This window comes from Fukomys damarensis, unplaced genomic scaffold, assembly GCF_012274545.1.
Source record: "Fukomys damarensis isolate Sample0158 unplaced genomic scaffold, DMR_v1.0_HiC HiC_scaffold_11, whole genome shotgun sequence".
Classification (NCBI taxonomy): domain Eukaryota; kingdom Metazoa; phylum Chordata; class Mammalia; order Rodentia; family Bathyergidae; genus Fukomys; species Fukomys damarensis.
Genome location: NW_022900923.1, coordinates 3933166 through 3940685, shown reverse-complemented (window position 1 = coordinate 3940685; position 7520 = coordinate 3933166). Strand labels below are relative to the sequence as shown.

The window sequence follows — 7520 nt, the reverse complement described above, 5'->3', positions numbered from 1 at the left end:
TGGGCGCCCGAGCCTGCGCGCAGAGGGTTAAACTCGAGCCCCTCCGGAAGGCGCTGCTTCCCGAGGCGCAGCTATTGTCTCTCCCTGCGAAGGTCAGACCGCGAGGCCGAACCTGGGGCGGGGACCCCCGGAAAGACCGTCAGTCCTCCTCGGGTCTGTCACTCGCGCCGAGGGCTCGTCTCCTACCCGGGCGAAAACCTCTTGATCGAGTCCCCCTCCAGTGTCACCTGGAGTGGGGTAAAGGACGCCTGCGTCTCTGACGGTGCTGAAGGTTTTGGTTCACGCTGTTGTTCAGAGATCACCCAAAGCCCCCTTCTTAAAATCGCCGGCGCAGCAGATCGGTTTTCTTAGCGTTTTGTGGCTGATCTTTTCCAACCCCGAGATCTGCGCTTCCGCCCTTTCTCCGGCTTTCTCTTGTTACTTCTGTGCATCCCCACGTCTAAAACAGCGCTAACAGCTGAGCCGTTTTTGTTGTTGGTTATTGTTATTTTAGGGCTTCCCTGAGAACAGGGTTGTTGTTGTTGTTGTTGTTGTTGTTGTTGTTGTTGTTGTTGTTGTTTTACTGGCTTCCCTGAGAGCAGGTTCTCGAAACCAGCTGGCATACAGTAGCCCTGGGAGTAGAATGATTTATTCTGGGGTTCTTTGGGGGTAGGGAGATGGTGCAGAATTATTTCAAAGGTTTTTGTTGTTGTTGTTGTTTTAAAGGCAGGAGCAGCATGCAGTGACACCTGAGGGGTTTAAATACCAGGAAGAGTCAGCAAAAAGAAAAAGTAAAAACGCTCCAAAGTTGTGCGCTCCAAATCCCGAGCCATAAACTTTCCATTGGCTGCCTGCTTCTCTCCGCCCCCTTCGCGCCCTATATACCGGCTGGCTGGCTCCGGGGCCCTGGGTCTCCAAGTGGTTAGCTCGGCCATCTTGGTAACTCTGTCCTGGACGTGCAGTGCGCTTCTTTTTTAATATTTATTTTTAGTTTGACAAGTCGAAGCTCGGGGACTTGCCACGCTCTGGTCGTGATGTCTGCCCGTGTGTCTAACCCTGGTCTCTCTGGCCACCTTGCTCGCCTGTGCCGCAGGGTCTCCGCGACTTGTTCAATGGCAGAGCAATGCAGGGAATCCTGGCAAGCAGGATGCTTTTTTGTTGTAATTACGGAGCTGTTCACATAAATGAACTCCTCCCTGGTTCCCCCCACCCCTCCCAGTAAGCTTTCTATCTGGGGTGGAGCCTAGGAGACATTAGGAAAGAAAGTGCATTGTAGTTGGTCCAAAACCACTGAGACTGAGCGGGGAGCTGAGTCAGTGGCTTTCTCTAGCGCGTGCGTTGATTCTCCGGGCTTCCAGGCCGACTGGCGAGTCTGTGGTGCAGAACTTTCAGTGTTTACATGCGGAAGCTCAAATAAGCTGCCAGGACTTTGACAACGCAGAGGAGGTCTGATCTTGTCAGTGCGTGGGTGTGGAGTGTGCAGGATGCCCGTGGGGGCTTTAGCCTTCTGTTCTCTGAGGGTGGGAGGTGGGCTGGCTGAAATGGTCCCATCTAGGGTTATGGTCCTTAACAAACTGCAAATGGGCCCAGATACTGGGGAAGACTGCAGAACACAGCATCTACGATCAGTGTGTGTTTTCTCCTTTCTGCTGTGTTCCCAGCATACTAACTAAACCCAAAAAGTCATATACTTTCAGTCTGCGTATCACAACTCCCAGCTTTAGGAACCCTATGTTCTACATTCAAGAACTGGAGATAATTGTATACAAAGGAGGTTAGCGACGTTTCCAGCACTTTCTAGTTATACCAGAATACAGTGAACTCTTCCAAAGGAAAGCAAGGAAAGAAAAAATCACTTTGCCATATTTTTAAAAAGCAAATTCCAAGTACAGCATTGGCTTATACACCAACTTTCCTTCCTCAGGGCTTTCCTGCCTGGCTTTGAACTCTGTGGTCAGAGAGTTAGGTGGCTGCTGGGGGGACCTGTGCCTGCCATTTCATGCTGTGAATCCATGAGGATCATAAGCCCCAGGGATGAAGGCAGGGGAAAGATCACTGGTTCATTTTTTTTTTTTTTTTACCCACCAACTTATAAGTGTTCAGGGAGTGACTGCAGCCCAAGTATTACAAATATGCTGTAATTATACTCAGTGGCTATATATCATCACAGATTGCTGATAGTCCTTTGTGGGACATTTTATAAAGTTCAGACTAAAATATTTTTAGCAATGTGGAGATTTAAAAGTAAAAATATAAGAGATATTGTATATGCCCTTGGGCATACTTTGTCTTAAATATTATCCTTGGCCAAGTGTGCTATATAAATACAGTAAATATGAATAGCACTGGCCAGGTGCCAAGCTCCTAGTATGAATTTTAGTCAAGAATGTATTTATGGCATATAAATAATACTGTGTCAACATTTAAAGAGGAGGTCTGATTAGTTTTGAACTAATTCATATTGATCTTTTCACATGCTGTTAGTTTAAGGCTCAAAGTGGAGTTATGTTAAGGTTTGCTGATAGTTTGTCCAGTGGGAATTAGTGGGTTTTGAGTGGCCTGACAGTCCATTTGAAGCTCAAGGCATATCGACTCAGAGGACACAACACAAAAAATGTAGAAGAATTTTAGAAATTTAGAAGGAAGAGTCCATTAAATGTAAAAAGAATCCAGACAACACTAAAATCTGCGGAGGCTTGGACGGTCAACAAAAGAAGCGACAAAAAATTTGATTTCCTTTCTTTCCTGTCCCTTTTCGTTGTTATTTAATTAGGGACATGTTTGGGTTCTAGCTGTGGTGGTGTTGTACCATCCCTCCTCCCCTGGCTTCTTCCATTTGGACAGTTGACAATGTCTAGAGACATTTTGGTTGTTGTGATTGGGACTGGAATGGTGCCACTAACCTTGACTGGTAAAGCTAGAGACGTTTCCAGCCCCCTTATAATGCACAGCACCTCCCCCTTCCCCAAATCAAAGAATTATCCAGCCCAAAATATCAATAATGCCCATGATAAGAAACCCTGGTGCTCTGGTATTTATGTTGGGCTACTGAATTGTTAGTAGTACTATTTTGAAAGTAATACCAAAAATAAAGTATCTTTATGATCAAAGGATATTCAATGGAATAGGAGTACAATCAGATAGTTATTTTAATTAAATGGAATATGGTTTAGACTATTTCTTATGGTGTATACTTTATTGTTGTGACCGTAAAGCCCCTAAATTGTAGACATGAAGGCTTCCCATTCATTAGGTGTGAACTGCCCTCTGTTAGTGGTGCTAGTGAGAAGCAGTGCGATGTTAGAATACAGAAAAGAGGAGTGAGGCATTGTCTTGGATTTTCCTTTCAAGTGAAATAAGCAGGTTATGTTAATGAAGAATGGAATCTCCAAACTAGGCAACTGAAAAAGTAAGTAATCGTGTTGGTTTATTCTGCCATATTGAATTAGATAAAATATACAATCTGAAAAATCACGAGATCCCCTTTGTAATTGTACCACATGCATGCTAAACAGTTAATACAACTGTGATTTTCTATTCCCCCTGTAATTTTCCAGGTGAAGTTGTGGAGAATAGAAGGAATATCAGTGACACTATGGATTTAGGGAATCTGATTTCGTATTCTATTCATGAGTGAATTATGTTGTTCTATATACAAATTGGTGTTCTCTTGGCCAACTGCCCAATGAAGGAAAATATTAACAGGATAGAGTAGTGTTTTTTAATGGATTTTTTTTTTGTCTTTAAGGTTCTGTGTGTATTTGTATGTAGATGAGATACAGAAATGAAACGGGTGGGGGGATAGAGAGGGAGGGAGACAGAGAATTGAACCCTCTGACTTCCAGAATGATTAAAACCCAACAGACCAAACTTTTCCCACTTTTATTGTGCTTGTACTTAGGCCTTATTCTCCTCCTTCAGGATTTCTTGTTTTTCACTTGTCAGATGAGAGAAAAACCTCAAAGAAAAGTGTCTATAAGAGACAGCCAGGCCTCCCCACTCCCACCTCCACCAGAGCCCAGGCGGCTCCAACCCTGGAGGGCAGGAAACACCCAGACCAGCCCAGGGAATCAGGGGCCTTGGTGTCTCCACAGTGCCTCGTGTAGTCCACGAGAGGAGCTGCAGTCTTTGAATTCCGACTTCTGTGGTGGATAGATGCTGATGTAACCCAGTCACAGCATCTTCCATATAAAGATATGAAAGGATGCCAGATCATTTTTCCTAGAGGAAACAGAGATGTGAAAAAAGAGCTAATGACTCACTGTTGAACTCACATCAAATCTGGTTAGAACTGAGAAGGTGACTGACTCCTAGGCCTTTGCCCAGAGATGACGACACTGCAGGCTGCATTTTTAGGAGACTGGGGAAGATGGCGTGGTGGAGGTGTGCCCACCACCCTTGGCTGGGTCCATGGCCTCTCCTCACCGCTCTGTAGGTCAGGCTCGAGGTGAGCAGCCAGCAGGAGCTGGGAGGAGCTGGAAGAGAGCCGTTCAGCTGTCTTGGTGCAGCATTTCCGGCCCAAGGCTGCTGCACAGAGGATCCGGAGCTAGCTGCCAGCTGTACGCTTAGTCCAGGCAGCCTTCTGCTTCAGGGTGGATTCCACTCACAGATGCGAACAGCTCGATGAAATGGCTCTGGCTGAGATAAACAAACGTTTCCATTGTCATTTTGAAAGCATATGGTGTACTTTTGTTGTTGTTGTTTTTAATATTCTTTAAACAAAGATGGTTGTTAACCCAGGAATTCGATGTTCTCCAGGTATTTCATTTGAAATTTAATAACATGTTAGGGATTTCTTGATGGGTTTTGTTTAGACTAGCGGGTTTACTTCTGTCATTTGTTTAGAAGAAATCTGCATCATGTGAAAACCACAAGCTGATTTGGGTGGGTGCTTGTTTCTTTTCTAATCTCTGATGTCCTGGAGAGGGTGTTCAGTGTAGTGCACTCTTTCACCACCTTGCTTCCTGGCTTGGCCTGGGGGCTGTGACTGCTTAATGCTCCCCCTTGACTACTTCTTCCCAACTTGTGAATTGCCCTCTTGCCTTTCACACTGGTAGTGTATCTGCATGAATGGAGGTAGAACGTTTCCCCGAGGCCCTATATGATAATGTGCTCAGCCTGAGGAAGACAGGAGGCCTTTCACTTAAGCAGGCCTCAGTTTCTTCACTGGGCCACCTGCTTCCTGGGTTAAGGACTGATGGTGGTGGGTGAAGAAGCACTGGTGCAGTGGCTTCTGGCACTTAGTGGGCCTTTGCATGACAGCTTTTACTCAGCAAGTCATAAATACCATTGATTTTAAGATGCAGTATTGTTTTATGTGCCACCAAGAAATATCACTCCAGTGATCTCTATGTGCCACTGATTATGAGAATCTGAATTTGGGGTATTTTAAAATGTGATTTTTAAAGGGCCATGATTTAGCTGAGTGATTCCACCACCTGCCTTGGACCAAGCACCAGGACCGAGTTTGATCCCCAGTACAAACAACAACGACAACAAAAATGTGATTTTAAAAATGGTGCCCCAGGAACTACTTTGACTTAGTTAGAACTGTGTTGGAATCTCCATCTCATCCCTTACTTTGCAAATTTCATTCATTGGGCCTATTTTTCTTGAGTCCTCAGATTGTTCCTTAGGGACCAGAGAAGGGCAGGGCTGGAAATACCATATAAGAAGCTCTGGAGAATTTAGGCCTCTTAGGCCCTGATTCTTTTCCCACTCCCCAATAGTGGGGATTGAACCCAGGGCCTTTGCCCTTATTTATTTATATTGAAACACAATCCTACTAATCACTGAGTTGCTCAGACTCATGGGTTTAAACTCGTGATGTTCCTGCCTCAGCCTCCCAGAGTATTGAAAACGCAGGTGTCTCAGCTTTCTTGGACGTCACGATGATCGTGCAGTGTCTGACCCCTCCTCTTCTCCAGCCTCTCTGCTCATTAAATTCCTGCAAGAAAACCACAGTCTGGTCACATCAGCCTCTTTGTCTTTACCCAAGTAGGCCACAGATGTTCAAACCTTTGGGCCTTCATTTGTGCTGTTTCTCCCATTTGGTAATTTATCTTCTAACACCTTTAAAATTTTTCTAGGCTTAGTAATATGCTGCCTATTAAAGATAATTTGTTTTTCTAGTCATATTTAGTTGGTTCTTCCTCTGCCCTCTCTCAGTATTTCTCTCTCTGTCTCCCTCTTTTCTTTGGCTATTGGTAACATTTAGGTGTCCTGGGCTATTTTCTTAATTTGTTTGTAAATATCCTCAGATCAAGAAGTGAGCCTAACTTCTCTGTATTCTTTAAAAACCTAGCATATTGTTTTTGCTCAATAAATGTTTACCATATGGCTGAGCATTCCCTTTAGAGTAAGACTGAACCACCAGAAAGATCTGAGTTCCAAGTGTTCAACTAGAAGACAGAGATGAAATTTGTTCACCTTTAATAGTCGGGAAATGTGCCTGATATCACCAGGCTAAATATAGCATAGGACTTCTCATAGCCTTACATTTTTCTTTTTCAGTTTTTCAGACAATAATGAAAATAATGGTGAGATTGACAATGCTATAAGCTAACCTTTATTGGGAGCTTACTGTAGTCTAAGCATAGTTTTAATATTTTACATGCATGTACTTATTTCATCTTCACAAGCAGCCCTCTGAGATTGGCACTAATATTTTCCTTTGACATCTGAGGATGTGGATATTGCTATTTCTATCAGTGATGTGTGTTAAGAAATAAGACTTCCAGTCCCCACAGAAAATAGAGGCCATAAGACACAGAGCCCAGGACATGGACAGCATGACTCTTCTGGACTTTGACAAATGATGTAAGGCATTGTGAGACAGTGGTGACTCTCCTTTTCTACCAAGAATTACATTTGCAAGTTCCAGATTACTTCCCTAAAACATGAAGTATGCCTCAGAAGCTTTGCTTAAAGCTTGGGTTTCTTTTTTTTTTTTTTAATTGTCTCTAACACATTCAGCTTTTAATCCCTGTGCTTAGATGGGACAAAAGTTATCAAACTTCTGATCTTTTACTGCAACTTTTCCCACACAATTTTTGATAAATTCAGTCTATAAAGCATTACTCTGTCCCTTTGAGAGAATTATTTAGGAAGAGGGGATGGCGTCCCACAGTGAACATATACTACGGAGCTGCACAGTCCCAGTCAGTGAAGGAAGGAGAGTAAATCCAAGAGGGGTCCCCGAAAGCAGTGTCAGAGGCTGGAAGAGAAGAGGTAGCATCTCGGACAGAAGACCTGCTTCACGTGTGTGGCCATGCTCAAAGTGATTCTGAACAGCCGCTCTGAGGGCGTCGTCAGAACCCCTCCCTGAGGACAAAGAGTGGCCCTGCCTGCTGTTACTGGCCTGGGAGCGGGAGTCAAAGCCGCTTCACTTGACCAGGCATCAGTTTCTGCACTTGTAACACTGACAAGGATGTGCGTAGGGAGTTATTAGGGGCAGTTGCCTTCTGCGCTTGTGGCACTTGTGCGAGTGGCCCGCCCAACACAGCACGCGCGCAGGGCAAGCACGCACGCACGCCACGGCT

General features: G+C 44.6%; 1 protein-coding gene and 1 long non-coding RNA gene across 2 annotated transcripts in view; one reads left to right on the top strand and one right to left on the bottom strand.

Moving 5' to 3' along the window:
* Tgfb2 (transforming growth factor beta 2) overlaps nucleotides 1-7520 on the top strand; it is a 75056-nt gene that overhangs the window by 856 nt on the left and 66680 nt on the right. The gene's annotated exons all lie outside the window — the stretch shown is intronic.
* LOC104875112 lies at nucleotides 3783-5926 on the bottom strand. The gene is made up of 3 exons (XR_002025989.2): nucleotides 5766-5926; nucleotides 4405-4617; nucleotides 3783-4200 (listed from the first exon to the last, which is right to left on the bottom strand). It is a non-coding gene; the product is annotated as an uncharacterized LOC104875112 (long non-coding RNA).